The sequence below is a fragment of the Caretta caretta genome, chromosome 2, assembly GCF_965140235.1.
Source record: "Caretta caretta isolate rCarCar2 chromosome 2, rCarCar1.hap1, whole genome shotgun sequence".
NCBI lineage: Eukaryota > Metazoa > Chordata > Testudines > Cheloniidae > Caretta > Caretta caretta.
Window position 1 is genome coordinate 10,253,950 of NC_134207.1, and position 18,917 is coordinate 10,272,866.

At 46.3% G+C, this 18,917-nt stretch overlaps 1 protein-coding gene across 9 annotated transcripts in view; it reads left to right on the forward strand.

The window, feature by feature from the left end:
* PTK2 (protein tyrosine kinase 2) overlaps window positions 1-18,917 on the forward strand; it is a 381,820-nt gene that overhangs the window by 315,243 nt on the left and 47,660 nt on the right. The window lies entirely within an intron of this gene.

Genomic DNA, 18,917 nt, shown 5'->3' on the forward strand with positions numbered 1-18,917 from the left:
AGTATTGGTGACTCTGTGGTCTTCCACAGAGTTAAACAGAAATTAGGCACAATACCAAGGAAAAACAGGTATTCCTTATGAAAAATGGGGGCAAAAAAAAGAGAGTCCAAAAAGGAATAGCTGGTGAAAAGGGTGGTAAACAGCCAATTACATACCTTCCTGAGTATGTAAGTCTTGCAGTGACTGGAAGACATTCCCAAGAGGCTTGTGTAGACATCCTCAGCTGTATCCCAGCATTTATCCCTTACATTCTTATTTAGTTCTGTCTGTATTTTTATTTGGTGTATATGTGGCGCTTGTTGGGGGCACCCAGAGTTGAGACACTTCGCTACCACCTGCCCTGAGTCTGAGGAAGCCTGATCTGTGCCTCCTGGGGGTCAGCTGTCCAACATCCATGTTATGGATTTACAATTAATGCAAATGAACATGGGTTTATGGAAAACAGAGCCTGTCAAACTAACTTGATATTTTTTTATGAGATTACTAATTGGGTTGATACAGGTGATAATGTGGATGTGTAATATACTTAAATTTTTGTATGCAGTTTGATTTGATACCACATGACATTTTGATTTAAAAAATTAAAATGGTATAAAATTAACATGGCCCATGTTAAATGGATTAGAAACTGGCTAACTGATAGGTCTCAAAATGTAATTGTAAACAAGAAATTGTCAGCAAGCAGGTGTTTCCAGTGAGAACCCTTAGGGATCAGGTTTTTGGCCTTACACTACTTAACATTTTTATCAGTGACCTGGAAGAAAACATAAAATTATCACTGATTAACCTTTGTAGATTACACAAAAATTGGAGGAGGCAAACAGTATGTGTGTTAATATGGCTAAATGTAAATGTATCATTTAGGAACAAAGAATGTAGGCCATGCATACAGAATGGAGGACTCTGTCCTGGAGAGCAATGACTCTGAAAAAAATTTGGGGGTCATGGTTGATAATCAACTGAACATGAGCTCCCCAGGTGATGCTGTGGCCAAAAGAGCTAATGTGATCCTGGGGTGCAAAAATAGGAGACCCTCTAGTAGAAGTAGAGGAATTATTTTACTTCTATGTTTGCTGCTGGTGTGACCGCTGCTGGAATACTGTGTCCCATTCTGGTGTGCACAGTTCAAGAATGATGTTCATAAATTGGAGAAGGTTCAGAGAAGCGCCAAGAGAATGATTAACGGATTTGAAAACATGCCTTATAGCAATAGACTTAAAGAGCTCAATCTATTTAGCTTAACAGAGAAGGTTAGGGGTGACTTGATTCCAGTCTATAAATATCTACATGGGGAACAAATATTTAATAATAGGGCCTTCAATCTAGCATAGAAAGGAATAAAACAATCCAGTGGCTGGAAGTTGAAGCTAGACAAATTCAAACTGGAAATAAGGTGTATATTTTTGGCGGTGCGAGTAATTAACCCTCAGACTGGAGGACAAGTGCTAGTAATAATAATAGGGCTCAGATTTTCCTAGATGCGATAGCTGATGGATTCCTTCACCAAGTAGTTGCTGAACCAACAAGAGGGGATGCCGTTTTAGCTTTGGTTTTGGTGAGTAGTGAGGACCTCAAAGAAGAAATGGTTGTAGAGGACAACCTTGGTTCAAGTGATCATGAGCTAATTCAGTTCAAACTGAATGGAAGGATAAACAAAAATAAACCTTCGACTAGGGTTTCTGATTTCAAAAGGGCTGACTTTCAAAAATTAAGGAAATTAGTTAGGGAAGTGGATTGGACTGAAGAATTTATGGATCTAAAGGCAGAGGAGGCCTGGGATTACTTCAAGTCAAAGCTGCAGAAGCTATCGGAAGCCTGCATCCAAAGAAAGGGGAAAAAATTCATAGGCAGGAGTTGTAGACCAAGCTGGATGAGCAAGCATCTCAGAGAGGTGGTTAAGAAAAAGCAGAAAGCCTACAAGGAGTAGAAGATGGGAGGGATCAGCAAGGAAAGCTAGGACCTTATTGAGGTCAGAACATGTAGGGATAAAGTGAGAAAGGATAAAAGTCAAGTAGAGTTGGACCTTGCAAAGGGAATTAAAACCAATAGTAAAAGGTTCTATAGCCATATAAATAAGAAGAAAAAAAAAAGAAGTGGGACCACTAAACACTGAGGATGGAGTAGAGGTTAAGGATAATCTAGGCATGGCCCAATATCTAAACAAATACTTTGCCTCAGTCTTTAATGAGGCTAATGAGGATCTTAGAGATAATGGTAACATGGCAAATGGGAATGAGGATATGGAAGTAGATATTACTATATCCGAGGTAGAAGCAAAACTCGAACAGCTTCATGGGACTAAATCGGGGAGGGGCCCAGATAATCTTCATCCAAGAATATTAAAGGAACTGGCACATGAAATTGCAAGCCCATTAACAAGTGTTTTTAATGAATCTGTAAACTCGGGTTGTACCGTATGACTGGAGAATTGCTAACATAGTTCCTATTTTTAAGAAAGGAAAAAAAAGTGATCCGGGTAACTACAGGCCTGTTAGTTTGACATTTGTAGTATGCAAGGTCTTGGAAAAAATTTTGAAGGAGAAAGTAGTTAAGGACATTGAGGTCAATGGTAATTGGGACAAAATACAACATGGTTTTACAAAAGGTAGATCATGCCAAACCAACCTGATCTCCTCCTTTGAGAAAGTAACAGATTTTTTAGACAAAGGAAACGCAGTGGATCTAATTTACTTAGATTTCAGTAAGGCGTTTGATACAGTGCCACATGGGGAATTATTGGAAAATAATTGGAAAATTGAAAGGTTAAATTGGAAAAGCTGGGGATCAATATGAAAATTGAAAGGTGGATAAGGAATTGGTTAAAGGGGAGACTACAGTGGGTCATACTGAAAGGTGAACTGTCAGGCTGGAGGGAGATTACCAGTGGAGTTCCTCAGGGATTGGTTTTGGGACCAATCTTATTTAATCTTTTTATTACTGACCTCGGCACAAAAAGTGGATGTGTTTGCACATGACACGAAGCTGTGTGGTATTGCCAATTCAGAAAAGGACCGGGATATCATACAGGAGGATCTGGATGACCTTGTAATCTGGAGTAATAGTAATAGGATGAAATTTAATAGTGAGAAATGTAAGGTCATGCATTTAGAGATAAATAACAAGAATTTTAGTTATAAGCTGGGGATGCATCAATTGGAAGTAACAGAAGAGAAGGACCTTGGAATATTGGTTGACCACAGGATGACTATGAGCCACCAGTGTGATCTCGCCATGAAAAAAGCTAATGCGGTCTTGGGATGCATCAGGTGAGGTATTTCCAGTAGAGATAAAGAGGTGTTAGTACCATTATACAAGGCACTGGTGAGACCTCATCTGGAATACTGTGTGCAGTTGTGGTCTCCCATGTTTAAGAAGGATGAATTCAAACTGGAACGGGTACAGAGAAGGGCTACTAGGATGATCCGAGGAATGGAAAACCTGTCTTATGAAAGGAGACTCAAAGAACTTGGGTTGTTTAGCCTAACCAAAAGAAGGCTGAGGGGAGATATGATTGCTCTCTATAAATATATCAGGGGGATAAATACCATGGAGGGAGAGGAATTATTTAAGCTCAGTACCAATGTAGACACAAGAACAAATGGATATAAACTGGCCATCAGGAAGTTTAGACTTGAAATTAGATGAAGGTTTCTGACCATCAGAGGAGTGAAGTTCTGAAACAGCCTTCCAAGGGAAGCAGTGGGGGCAAAGACCTGTCTGGCTTCAAGATTAAGCTTGATAAGTTTATGGAGGAGATGGTATGATCAGATAACATGATTTTGTCAATTAATTGATCTTTAACTATTTATGTTCAATAGGCCCAATGGCCTGTGATGGGATGTTAGATGTGGTGGGTTCTGAGTTACTGCAGAGAATTCTTTCCTGGGTAACTGGCTGGTGAATCTTGCCCACATGCTCAGGGTCCAGCTGATCACCATATTTGGGGTCGGGAAGGAATTTTCCTCCAGGGCAGATTGGAAGAGGCCCTGGGGGTTTTTCGCCTTCCTCTGTAGCATGGGGCAGAGGTCACTTGCTGGAGGATTCTCTGCACCTTGAAGTCTTTAAACCATGATTTGAGGACTTCAATAGCTCAGACATAGGTGAGAGGTTTATTGCAGGAGTGGGTGGGTGAGATTCTATGGCCTGCATTGTGCAGGAGGTCAGACTACATGATCATAATGGTCCCTTCTGACCTTCATGTCTATGAGAACAATTTATGAAGGGTCATAGTGGATTCTCCATCACTGACAATTTTTAAATCAGGAATGGATGTTTTTCTTTAAAATATGCTCTAGGAATTATTTTGGTGAAGTTCTCTGGCCGGTGTTGTGGACACAAGAGGTTGGACTAAATGATTGCAATTGTCCCTTCTGGCCTTGGAATATTTAAATTTATGAACTTCACTGTCCACAGGAAACACAAGTACTCCCCTCTAGGCCTCGCAGGCCCCACTGTCTCTCTAGAGGTTAGTGACAGGCAAACTCCAATCCTCGAGCCCCTCCCTCCCTGGAGTGTCTAGCCCCTGGTCCACTGGATGCTTGCAATATTCATAGATTCGCTGCTTCCAAAGAAACACTAAACCCCAGCTTGCCAATTCCACCTCAGATCACCTCTCTGCTGAATGCACAGCACTTAGTTACGTTTATAGTGAAATCAAGTATACGTTTATTTAATGAAGCGAAGAGAGTTAAGTGACAGCAAGTAGAAGTATTGGAAACAAATGGTTACAAATAAAATCATAGTATGCATTCTAGAGCCTAGACTTAGTTAACTAGATAGTCTCATCTCTTGTAGAGTTTGGCTCGCCCAAAATCCTTGCAGCACTTTACAACCTCGTTTGGCTGTAGCCCTCCTTTCATGAGACAGACTTTAGGTAGCAGTCTTAAAGCCATCCTTTGGAGAACTATTATGCATATATCTGACCCAGGGGATCCCTGTAACATCCTCTGCATCCCCTCTGCCAATTGGCACCAACAGGTGCTTGGGTCACATATACTCTCTTGAGTTTGATAAAGCCGTAATAATTATTTTCCCTCAGATACAAGCTGTGCTTATAATTCCAGCTACAAAGTTAACTGTCTGTGGCCTTTGGCTAATCACTTAACCACCCTGTATTTCACTTTCTCCATCTGTCAAATGGGGATGATACTTCTGGTATATTACTGGGATTTTGTAAGGATAAATTTTATGTTTGTAAAGCTCTTTGTGATTCTCTGATGCATCATGAGAGTGGTGTTTATTTGTATAATAAGAAAATTAATTATCCTATTTATGATACATACTGAGAACCCATTTACAGTGTAGTCTGCTTTGTTTTCCTGAGTCAAGATAAGCTTGGAAACCAAATTTGATTTTTCAAGAACTTTATTTCATTTATCTTTACGATATTTTTACTTCTAAAACCTTTCACTAATATACCACTGCATGCAAAAGAATAAGTATGTGGCAGAGTGATACTTATATATATGTAAATCTTGCCAAAATGTTTGCAAAGATTCTATTAAATTGATCCAAAACATCCTTTCTAAAACTTTATATATTCAAATTAGCTCTACAAATCTGAGAACTTCTGGTGAATAATTCAATGCTGGATAATTTAATGTTGCTTTTCTTCTCAACTCCAAGTTCTGTTTTGTGGTATATTTTATTTTCATAATCCAGCTTTTGCAAGCACTGAAAAGTTAAAAGAAAAGGGGGACTTGTGGCACCTTAGAGACTAACAAATTTATTTGAGCATAAGCTTTCGTGAGCTACAGCTCACTTCATCGGATGAAAAGTTAGGAAAGCATAGATCGGGGTGAAACATTAGCAATTAAAATATAAGCTATGCTGAATTCTAATATAAATTATGAATCCCTCCCCTTAGCTAAATGGAGAACTTTTGTCCTGATCTCTGTAATATTTTAATAGCACAGAATAGTATGGGTTTCTCTTCTACTCTGTTTTTGTATAAAGACATTGTCTGTGTTTAAGTAACCACTTTTTTCTTGAAATATCCCACTATTGCCCTACTGCTGGTGCAGCTCCATTGGTGGAAGACCTGTGTAAACTAGCTGCCAGTGCTTGAACCGTTGTATTGTCAAATCCTGCTTACAGCAGATCAAGACAAATAAAAATACCAGCAGCTGCCAGTTACTCCTGAGGGAGTTCTGTGCCACTGCGCAATGCAGAATTTTGCAAAAATTAATGTTGTTTTCACATAATTTCCTTTCCTCCACAAAAATGGGCTGCAGTGCTGCTTGCCGCCACTAGGGGCCCCTGGACCAGGCAGAGCCCAGCTCACACACAGAAGACACTGTGGTGGGGAGGAAAGAGTTCCTAGCAGCTGCAGTTCCCTGGGTTCCAGACGGTGGCGTGCAGGAAACGCCACATAAGCCTGGGACCCAGAAGCAGGCTGTTTCTCCTTCTGGATCCCTGGGCAGTAGGGGGACGGGTATCTGGGCTGGTGGGGGAGGCCACGGCTGGGTTCCGGAAGGGAGGAGGTGGACATCTGGTCTCTGGGGAGCCACAGCTGGACTCTGGGGTAGGGTTGCCAACTTTCTAACACATAAAAACCGAACACCTCGGCCCCGCCCCTTCTCTGAGGCCCCACCCCTGCTCGCTCCATCCCCTTTCCCTCCATTGCTTGCTCTCCCCCACCCTCACTCATTTTCGCCATGCTGGGGGGGCGGGGGTTGGTGTGCAGGAGGTGGCTGAGGGCTCTGACTGGGGGTGCAGGCTCTGGGGTGGGGCCAGTGATGAGGGTTTTGGGGTGTGGGAGAGGGCTCCGGGCTGGGACAGGGTGTTGGGGGGACTCTAGCTGGGGAGGTAGGCTCTGGGGTGGGGCTGGTGATGAGGGGCTTGGGTTGAAGGAGTGGGGTCTGGGCTGGGGCTGAGGGGTTTGGCGTGCGGGAGGGGGTACGGGCTCCAGCTGGGGGAGTGGACTCTGGGGTGGGGCTGGGGATGAGGGATTTGGGGTGAAGGATGGGGTTCTGGACTGGGGCAGGTGGTTGGGGTGCAGGGTGGGTGAGGGCTTTGGCTGGGCGTGTGGACTCTGGGGCTGGAAATGAGAGGTTTGGAGTGCAGGAGGGGGCCTGAGGCAGGGGGGTTGCTGTTGGGGAGTGGGGTGCGGGAGGGAGTTTGCAGGTGGGAGGGGACGTGAGGTTGTGGTGTGGGAGAGGGTTTGAGGTGTGGGGTCCCAGTGGCACTTACCGTGGCCCCCAGGAAGTGGCTTCCAGGTCCCTGCAGCCCCTAGATGCATGGGCAGTAAGGGAGGAGCCACGTGCTGCCCTCACACCCGCAGGCGTCACCCCCGCAGCTCCCATTGGTCACAGTTCCCAGTCAGTGAGAGCTGCGGAGCTGGCACAAGGGGGCAGCACACAGAGCCTCGCTGGCCTCCCATGCATCTAGGGGTTGCAGGAACCTGGCAGCCACTTCCAGGAGCCACACACACCTAGAGCAGACAGGGAGCCTGCTGCACCGCCGACTGGACATTTAATGGCCCCCGAACATTAAAGCCACCAGGGTCCCTTTTCAACCGAGGGTTCCAGTCAAAAACCAGACACCTCACGACCCTACTCAGGGAGGGGTGTGTGTGGCGGCATGTCTGGGATGTGGGGGCCACGGCGGGCTCTGCGGGGGAGGTGGTGCGGTATCTGGGCTGCGGGGGGCCCTCACGTCTGGGCTCAGGGGGGGAGGGGGTTTCTAGTGTATTGGCTGCAGGGGCCTCGCATCTGGACTTGGAGGAGGGGCTGTGGGTGTCTGGCCCCCCCAGCTGGGCTCCTGGGGGTGGGGGCAGCGGAGAAACAGGAACTGGTTTGTCATAGGGGTTTCTTTAATGCCCTACTCCTGGGGGAATTTTGTGTGTCTGTATTGTTACAGACATATTTTCTGACAGATATTTGGAAATAAATTACCAAAATAATTGAAACTGGGGTGATTATGTAGTGTTATTTTGACAAATAAAATTTGCAGAATTTTAAAATATTGTGTGCAGAATTCCCCCAGAGGTAGCCAATGGACTAACTACAGTAACACTCCTGTTGTTACTACTACAGTGCACAAAAGTGCACCACTGGTTTTATATAAGTGGTAGACAAATATAGCCGTTGCCCCAAGGAGCTTACAGTCATAATATTATATGAGTGGGCATTCACAGTAGAGAAAGGAGGGGATGTGGTGCTGATAATACTGATGAACCAGAATTACAGCAAGGAGATAACACAAGAAGATAACATGGTTACACAGTTTAGGTATATGTATTAAATTGTATTGTTGACAACTTCTTGTCAATGTGAATGAGACCTGAGTCTTAAATGATGTGAACAAAGAGAAGGCAATGGTCTTGTAGACCAGAATTGAGAGAGTATCCCTTGGGTAAGGGGAGAAGTGAAGCTGGCCAAGACTAAGGGTATGTCTACGCTACGGAATAAGGTCGAATTTATAGAAGTCGTTTTTTTAGAAATCTGTTTTATATATTCGAATGTGTGTCCCCCCACAGAAAATGCTCTAAGTGCATTAAGTGCATTAACTCGGTGGAGTGCTTCCACAGTACCAAGGCTAGAGTCGACTTCCGGAGCGTCACACTGTGGATGGCTATCTCACAGTTCCCGCAGTCTCCGCTGCCCATTGGAATTCTGGGTTGAGATCCCAATGCCTGATGGGGCTAAAACATTGTCGCGGGTGGTTCTGAGTACATATCGTCAGGCCCCCCTTCCCTCCCTCCCTCCGTGAAAGCAAGGGCAGACAATCGTTTTGAGCCTTTTTTCCTGAGTTACCTGTGCAGACGCCATACCACAGCAAGCCTGGAGCCCGCTCAGATAACCGTCACCGTATGTCTCCTGGGTGCTGGCAGACGCGGTACGGCATTGCTACACAGTAGCAGCAACCCATTGCCTTCTGGCAGCAGACAGTGCAGTACGACTGGTAGCCGTCCTCGTCGTGTCCGAGGTGCTCCTGGCCATGTCGGCTGGGAGCGCCTGGGCAGACATGGGCGCAGGGACTAAATTTGTAGTGACTTGACCAGGTCATTCTCTTTAGTCCTGCAGTCAGTCCTATTGAACCGTCTTATGGTGAGCAGGCAGGCGATACGGATTGCTAGCAGTCGTACTGTACCATCTTTGCCGGGCAGGCAAGAGATGAGGATGGCTAGCAGTCGTATTGTACCATCTTCTGCCGGGCAGGCAAGAGATGAGGATGGCTAGCAGTCGTACTGTACCATCTTCTGCCGAGCAGCCATGAGATGTGGATGGCATTTAGTCCTTCTGCACCGTCTGCTGCCAGCCAAAGATGTAAAAGATAGGTGGAGTGGATCAAAACAAGAAATAGACCAGATTTGTTTTGTACTCATTTGCTTCCCCCCCTCCCCTGTCTAGGGGACTCATTCCTCTAGATCACACTGCAGTCACTCACAGAGAAGGTGCAGCGAGGTAAATCTAGCCATGTGTCAATCAGAGGCCAGCCTAACCTCCTTGTTCCAATAAGAACAATAACTTAGGTGCACCATTTCTTATTGGAACCCTCCGTGAAGTCCTGCCTGAAATACTCCTAGATGTAAAGCCACCCCCTTTGTTGATTTTAGCTCCCTGAAGCCAACCCTGTAAGCCGTGTCGTCAGTCGTCCCTCCCTCCGTCAGAGCAACGGCAGACAATCGTTCCGCGCCTTTTTTCTGTGCGGACGCCATACCAAGGCAAGCATGGAGGCCGCTCAGCTCACTTTGGCAATTAGGAGCACATTAAACACCACACGCGTTATCCAGCAGTATATGCAGCACCAGAACCTGGCAAAGTGATACCGGGCGAGGAGGCGACGTCAGCGCGGTCACATGAGTGATCAGGACATGGACACAGATTTCTCTGAAAGCGTGGGCCCTGCCAATGCATGCATCATGGTGCTAATGGGGCAGGTTCATGCTGTGGAACGCCGATTCTGGGCTCGGGAAACAAACACAGACTGGTGGGACTGCATAGTGTTGCAGATCTGGGACGATTCCCAGTGGCTGCGAAACTTTCGCATGCGTAAGGGCACTTTCATGGAACTTCGTGACTTGCTTTCCCCTGCCCTGAGGTGCATGAATACCAAGATGAGAGCAGACCTCACAGTTGAGAAGCAAGTGCCGATAGCCCTGTGGAAGCTTGCAAAGCCAGACAGATACTGGTCAGTCGGGAATCAATTTGGAGTGGGCAAATCTACTTTTGGGGCTGCTGTGATGCAAGTAGCCCACGCAATCAAAGATCTGCTGATTTCAAGGGTAGTGACCCTGGGAAATGTGCAGGTCACAGTGGATGGCTTTGCTGCAATGGGATTCCCTAACTGTGGTGGGGCCATGGACGGAACCCATATCCCTATCTTGGCACCGGAGCACCAAGCCGCCGAGTACATAAACCGCAAGGGGTACTTTTCAATAGTGCTGCAAGCTCTGGTGGATCACAAGGGACGTTTCACCAACATCAACGTGGGATGGCCGGGAAAGGTACATGACACTCGCATTTTCAGGAACTCTGGTCTGTTTCAAAAGCTGCAGGAAGGGACTTTATTCCCAGACCAGAAAATAACTGTTGGGGATGTTGAAATGCCTATATGTATCCTTTGGGACCCAGCCTACCCCTTAATCCCATAGCTCATGAAGCCGTACACAGGCAGCCTGGACAGTAGTCAGCAGCTGTTCAACTACAGGATGAGCAAGTGCAGAATGGTGGTAGAATGTGCATTTGGATGTTTAAAGGCGCGCTGGCGCAGTTTACTGACTCGCTTAGACCTCAACGAAACCAATATTCCCACTGTTATTACTGCTTGCTGTGTGCTCCACAATGTCTGCGAGAGTAAGGGGGAGACGTTTATGGCGGGGTGGGAGGTTGAGGCAAATCGCCTGGCTCCTGGTTACGCGCAGCCAGACACCAGGGCGGTTAGAAGAGCACAGGAGGGCGTGGTACGCATCAGAGAAGCTTTGAAAACCAGTTCCATGTCTGGCCAGGCTACGGTGTGAAAGTTCTGTTTGTTTCTCCTTGATGAAACCCCCCCTCCCCCCTTGGTTCACTCTACTTCCCTGTAAGCTAACCACCCTCCCCTCCTCCCTTTGATCACCGCTTGCAGAGGCAATAAAGTCATTGTTGCTTCACATTCATGCATTCTTTATTCATTCATCACACAAATAGGGGGATGACTTCCAAGGTAGCCCAGGAGGGGTGGTGGAGGAGGGAAGGAAAATGCCACACAGCACTTGAAAAGTTTACAACTTTAAAATTTATTGAATGCCAGCCTTCTTTTTTTTGGGCAATCCTCTGTGGCGGAGTGGCTGGTTGGCCGGTGGCCCCCCCACCGCGTTCTTGGGCGTCTGGGTGTGGAGGCTATGGAACTTGGGGAGGAGGGCGGTTGGTTACACAGGGGCTGTAGTGACAGTCTGTGCTCCAGCTGCCTTTGTTGCAGCTCAGCCGTACACTGGAGCATACTGGTTTGGTCCTCCAGCAGCCTCAGCATTGAATCCTGCCTCCTCTCATCACGCTGCCGCCACATTTGAGCTTCAGCCCGCCACTTACTCTCTTCAGCCCTCCGCCTCTCCTCTCGGTCATTTTGTGCTTTCCTGCACTCTGACATTATTTGCCTCCACGCATTCGTCTGTGCTCTGTCAGTATGGGAGGACAGCATGAGCTCGGAGAACATTTCATCGCGAGTGCGTTTTTTTTTCTTTCTAAGCTTCACTAGCCTCTGGGAAGGAGAAGATCCTGTGATCATTGAAACACATGCAGCTGGTGGAGAAAAAAAAAGGGACAGCGGTATTTAAAAAGACACATTTTATAAAACAGTGGCTACACTCTTTCAGGGTAAACCTTGCTGTTAACATTACATACATAGCACATGTACTTTCGTTAAAAGGTCGCATTTTGCCTCCCCCCACCGCGTGGCTACCCCCTCAACCCTCCCCCCTCCCTGTGGCTAACAGCGGGGAACATTTCTGTTTAGCCACAGGCAAACAGCCCAGCAGGAATGGGCTCCTCTGAGTGTCCCCTGAAGAAAGCACTCTATTTCAACCAGATGACCATGAATTATATCTCACTCTCCTGAGGATAACACAGAGAGATAAAGAACGGATGTTGTTTGAACGCCAGCAAACATACACTGCAATGCTTTGTTGTACAATGATTCCCGAGTACGTGTTACTGGCCTGGAGTGGTAAAGTGTCCTACCATGAAGGACGCAATAAGGCTGCCCTCCCCAGAAACCTTTTGCAAAGGTTTGGGAGTACATCCAGGAGAGCCGCGAATGCCAGGGCAAAGTAATCCTTTCACATGCTTGCTTTTAAACCATGTATAGTCTTTTAAAAGGTACACTCACCGGAGGTCCCTTCTCTGCCTGCTGGGTCCAGGAGGCAGCCTTGGGTGGGTTCGGGGGGTACTGGCTCCAGGTCCAGGGTGAGAAACAGTTCCTGGCTGTCGGGAAAACCGGTTTCTCCGCTTGCTTGCTGTGAGCTATCTACAACCTCATCATCATCATCATCTTCTTCGTCCCCAAAACCTGCTTCCGTATTGCCTCCATCTCCATTGAAGGAGTCAGACAACACGGCTGGGGTAGTGGTGGCTGAACCCCCTAAAATGGCATGCAGCTCATCATAGAAGCGGCATGTTTGGGGCTCTGACCCGGAGCGGCCGTTCGCCTCTCTGGTTTTCTGGTAGGCTTGTCTCAGCTCCTTCAGTTTCACACGGCACTGCTTCGGGTCCCTGTTATGGCCTCTGACCTTCATGTCCTGGGAGATTTTGACAAAGGTTTTGGCATTTCGAAAACTGGAACGGAGTTCTGATAGCACGGATTCCTCTCCCCATACAGGGATCAAATCCCGTACCTCCCGTTCGGTCCATGCTGGAGCTCTTTTGCGATTCTGGGACTCCATCATGGTCACCTCTGCTGATGAGCTCTGCATGGTCACCTGCAGCTTGCCACGCTGGCCAAACAGGAAATGAGATTCAAAAGTTCGTGGTTCTTTTCCTGTCTACCTGGCCAGTGCATCTGAGTTGAGAGTGCTGTCCAGAGCGGTCACAATGGAGCACTCTGGGATAGCTCCCAGAGGCCAATACCGTCGAATTGTGTCCACAGTACCCCAAATTCTAGCCGGCAAGGCCGATTTAAGCGCTAATCCACTTGTCAGGGGTGGAGTAAGGAAATCGATTTTAAGAGCCCTTAAAGTCGAAATAAAGCGCTTCATCGTGTGGACGGGTGCAGGTTTACATCGATTTAATGCTGCTAAATTCGACCTAAAGTCCTAGTGTAGACCAGGGCTAAGAGGAACTGTGAAAGTGGGGATTTAGGAAGTGACACTGAACTACAGGAAGTGAGAAGTCAGTAGAGCTCATGAAAACATGGGGAAAGGAGGAGAAATTAAGGACCAGGGCAGAGGAAAGGTGCCAGAGGATAAACTGCAGCTACGATGGAGATTAAATTGAGAGGAGAGAGTTGTGGAGTTGAAGTCTGCTGCTCTGCCAGGGCTGAGCAATGTGAAGCAGCCAGTAGGGGGAAAGATCTCTTTTGCAGCTCCAGAATTGATAACCTTTGGCTGCTGGCAGATCAGCAATTGACTGAGGAGTCGCCCTTCAGCTGCACAAGGGTCCCTAGAGCTGCTTTGCACTCCACAAAGACAATGCCAGCCAGCCAATGCCAGTCATTAAGGTTGCTGATTTCCTTACAGTGACACAATCTCGGCCAATTAGAGAAGATCATGTTTCAAAACTCATTCCCATGAACTTGCAAAAACAAGCCATTTCCCTGTTGGCTCTTTGTGTGTGTGCTGTTGCTGCTCTCTTCTGGATACCTTCCAGATTAGCTTTTGAAGCTGAGGGCCATGTTAGTTCTATACTCTGGAGCCAATGTTATAGTGACACCGTGTTCCACTTTATTTTGATGAAGTCTACTGCTTTGTGAAGAAAATACTTTTCTTCTCTTGCATCTGAAATAGCACTGATTATAAGCTACACGTGCACACCACGTGCCCGAAGCCAGAGAATTTGAAAGTAATCTGTCTGTCCACACATGCACCCTGCTCACCTCATGCCTTCAACCAAGGAGGTAAAAGTCAGGGCGGACCAACAATCTCTCCAGTTCCTTCTCACCGCCACATGATCTGGGTTGGAACCTTTAGTGTCTGCAGCTTTGGCTTCATTCTAAAAAATAAGAATCATCTAGTTTGTAAATAATTTAACAGTTTTAATAGTTTGTACCATTTAGCATTAGATCAGTGGTTCTCAACGCCAATCCGCCGCTTGTTCAGGGAAAGCCCCAGCACCCCGGACTGGTTTATTTACCTGCCGTGTCCGTAGGTTCATCCGATTGCGGCTCCCACTGGCCGTGGTTTGCCGCTCCAGGCCAGTGGGGGCTGCGGGAAGCGGCAAGGGCCAAGGGATGTACTGGCTGCCCTTCCCGCAGCCCCCATTGGCCTGGAGCGGCAAACCACGGCCAGTGGGAGCTGCAATCAGCCGAACCTGCGGATGCGGCAGGTAAACAAACCAGTCCGGTGCGCCGGGACTTTCCCTGAACAAGCGGTGGACCGGCTTTAAGAACCACTGTATTAGATTATTCTCCCGAGGGGACCCTCTCTTCCCCCCATACCCTGTTTAGGTAGCAAGCTACACCCTGGACTTTGAGCTGCAAATTCTGTGCTTCCTGCCTGCAATCCTTCTCAGTCAATGATGACCACCAGCGCTGCCTGTACTGCCTTGGGGAATCTCACATTGTGGCAAGATGCAGTATCTGCCCATCGTTCCCCAGCCATACTGAAGAAGGGTAGGAATTTCATCTCTGCAAATACTTAATGGAGAAGGCCATAAGGCCCCAGTCAGACCCAGGCCAGGGAACCCCTCTGTGTGTCAGCCTGATTCAGCAAGGAATGTACCTCCTGTTGTAACATCTGACTCTGGTGTGGGGAATCTGCCCGCACAAACCTCATGGTGGAGTGTTGTCAGGAAGGTAAGATGCACTGTCATAAGCATGAGACTAAGTGTTCCTCAAAGTCCACTTCAGAGAAATCAAACTAATCCAGCCAATGCGTATCTAGGCTTAAGTACCGAAGACAAGGGGAAGCAGCGAATTTCTGGAGAAGGATCTAGAAATCACAATGGCATTAAAAAGGCAAAAAGAAAAGCAACAGGGCAGTCTGCAAAATATCTTCGATTTCTATATACAACTGTAAGGAGTATGAACTGGAAGTCGTGAAATTATGAAGAAAATTATGACTTAATTGGCATAACAGAGACTTGGTGGGACAACTCCCATGATTGGCGTACCAGCATTGAAGGATCTAGCTTGTTCCGAAAGGATAGGTATGGGGAAAAAGGAGGAGGTGTTGCGCTGTACGTCAAGAATGTATACACTTTTTCCGAGGTCCGAGGGGAAGTGAGCGACAGACCTACTGGGAGTCTCTGAGGGAGAATAACAAGGGAAAAAAACTATAGAGATGTTACAATGGGGGGTCTATTAAAGACCACCAAATCAGAAAGAAGAAGTGGATGAGTCATTCTACAAGCATGTAACAAGATTAGTTAACACGCGTGAGCTAGTATTAGTGCGGGGTTTTAACTTCTCTGATATCTGCTGGAAGACTGTAGCAGCAAAACATAATATGTCCTGTAAATTCTTAGCATGTGTAGGGGAGAGCTTTCTGTTTCAACAACTAGCGGGTCCTCCATTTTGGATCTGGTTTTGACCAACAGGGATGAATTAGTTGTGAACGTAAAGGTGGTTGGAAACTTGGGAGGAAGTGATTGTGATCTGATAGAATTCAAGATCCTTTGGAAAGGAGGACATGAGGACAGCAAAACCAGGACACTGGACTTCAGAAAGGTAGATGTCAGTGGACTCAGAGAAATAGTAGGCAAGGTCCAATGGAAAAACCAATGAGGAAGAAAAGGAGTCAAAGGGAACTGGCAGTTCTTAAAAGATGTAATAGTAGAGCTATTCCGACACAGAGGTATGATGAGAAAAGCTACAGGAGGCCAATGTGGCTGCACAAGTTGCTTTTTAGCTATCTAAAAACCAAAAGGGATACATTCAGGAAGTGGAAGGAGGGACATGTCACCAAAGAAGTATACATGGGAATAGCATGAGCGTATACCGATCAAATCAGGAAGGCCAAGGCAAAGAATGAGTTACAGCTGGCAAGAAATGTTAGAGACAACAAGAAGGGGTTCTTCAAATGTGTCAGACAAAAAAGAAGGATCAAGGACGGTACGGGTCTGCTGCTCAGTAGAGAAGGTGAGCTGGTAACCGAAGATGATACGAAGGCACAGCTGCTCAATACCTACTTTGCTTCAGTCTTGTCAGAAAAAATAACGTGATCAGATGACTAGCAAAGTTACCATAGACAATAAAGGGGAAGTGATGCAGATAAGTCAAGAACACTTCAGAAATCTTTGGACTAATTTGAATGTATTAAATCAGCGGGCCCTGATGCTATTCACCTGACGGTACTGAAGGAATTAGCTGAAGAAATCTCAGAGCCACTGGCAATAATATTTACAAACTTATGGATGAGAGGAGAGGTCCTAGAAGACTGGAGAAGGGCTAATGCAGTGCCCGTCTTTGAAAAGGGGGAAAAGGAGGAGTTGAGGAATTATAGACCAGTCAGCTTGACTTCAATACCTGGGAAGCTAGTAGAGCAATGTATAAAACATTCAACTGGAGAATACCTGGAGGATGAAGGGGTGATCACTAGCAGCGAGCATGGATTTACTAAGACCAAATCACACTAAACCAGCTTGATTCCTTCTTTGACAGGGTAACTGATTTGTTGGATAGCGGGAATGCAGTGGACATAATATTCCTGCAAAAAGAACAGGAGTACTTGTGGCACCTTAGAGACTAACGGATTTATTTGAGCATAAGCTTTCGTGGACTACAGTTCACTTCATCGGATGCATGCAGTGGAAAATACAGTAGGACGATTTTATATGCACAGAGAACATGAAACAATATGTGTTACCATACACACTATAACGAGAGTGATCAGTTAAGGTGAGCTATTACCAGCAGGAGAGAAAAAAAACCTTTTGTAGTGATAATCAAGATGGGCCATTTCCAGCAGTTGACAAGAACGTGTGAGGAACAGTGGGGGGGGGGGAAATAAACATGGGGAAATAGTTTTACTTTGTGTAATGACACATCCACTCCCAGTCTTTATTCAAGCCTAATTTAATGGTGTCCAGTTTGCAAATTAATTCCAATTCAGCAGTCTCTCGTTGGAGTCTGTTTTTGAAGTTTTTTTGTTGTAATATTGTGACTTTTAGGTCTGTAATCTAGTGACCAGAGAGATTGAAGTGTTCTCCGGCTGGTTTTTGAATGTTATAATTCTTGACGTCTGATTTGTTTCCATTTATTCTTTTACGTAAAGACTGTCCGGTTTGGCCAATGTACAGGGCAGAGGGGCATTGCTGGCACATGATGGCATATGTCACATCAGCCACACTATCAGAGACTCATTCACCTGAACATCTACCAATGTGATATATGCCATCATGTGCCGGCAGTGCCCCTCTGCCATGTACATTGGCCAAACCGGACAGTCTCTACGTAAAAGAATAAATGGACTAAATCAGACGTCAAGAATTATAACATGTACATACCAGCAAGATTGCCGCCATCATCCCCAGCTGAAGCAGTGACTTCTACATCCCCCGCCCCCCAACCTCCCAATGACTAGAGCCCTGCATGGATACAAAATTTATATCCACATCTGCAGATATAAATTTGGTATCCACACAGGGCTCTACCAATAACTTCAGGTAGTTCCAGAACTGTCTCTGCAGAGTTGTTGGAGAGCTTCAGATTCCGCTTGAGATCCTAGCACAAACTTGTAGACATCTTGCGCACTTCCGGATCCAACAGAATAGCTTTCCCCATTAATGAAGCCACACTGGAGCCAGCTAGGACAATTGCCACCTGCACTCCTACCCCCAAAGGGGTGAGGAAGCTTTATTATGTGCGGGCTAAGGGTGTGGAATTTTTGTTTTTTCACTCCGCTCCCACTTCACTGGTGGTCCATGCCATTTCTGAAAGAGCTAGACGATGACATCCCTGGTTTTCTCCTGCTGACAAAGAGGGCAAACACTTGGATCTGCTGGGAAGAGAAATCTTCTCCATCATCCAGCCTCCAGTTCAGGATAGCCAGTTACCAGGTGCTGCTGTCTAAATACCATTTCCTAAACTATACCAAGTTTTCAGAGTTTACTGACAGCCTTCCGCAACAAGACAGCACATTTTGAAACTCTGATAGACGAGGGCAAACTGATAGTGAGGACTGACCTCCAATCTGCAGTTGTTACATAGGCTTTCTCTTTCTCCCTGGACAGGACCATCATTCTGGATGCATCCCTATTAGGTGGGTCAGCCCACATGAACAGTCACACAGCACGGGGTGTTTGGACATCTTGAGAGGCCAGGATGCATATCAATATCGTGGAGTTGTGAGCAGTACAGAAAGCATATGAGTCCTTTCTTCAATTCATCCATTCTCACCATGTCCTTACAATGTCCGACAATGTTACACAACTGTCTCCAATAGTAGAAAGGACTCTATTAGAAAATGTTATCTAGCTAAATGGAAGCACTTCTCTTCTTGGGCACAACAAAGAGGCATTCTTCCTGAGACTACAGATATTCCTCTCATCTTGGACTATATCCTATCTTTGAAGACATCAGGTTTGTCCATCAGCTCCTTGAGAGTCCACTTGGCAGTGATCAGCACATACCATCCACCTTCTCAGGGCTACTCAGTCTTCACACATCCACTGACTGATAGATTCTGGAAAGGTCTAATCAAACTTTCCCTCCTACACAGAAGCCTACTCCCCAGTGAAACCTGAACCTTGTTCTCTCAATACTCACAAGACCTTTAGCTACTTGCTCCATGTCCCTCCTTTCTATTAAGGTTGTTTTTCTTGTAGCCATCACCTCAGCAAGAA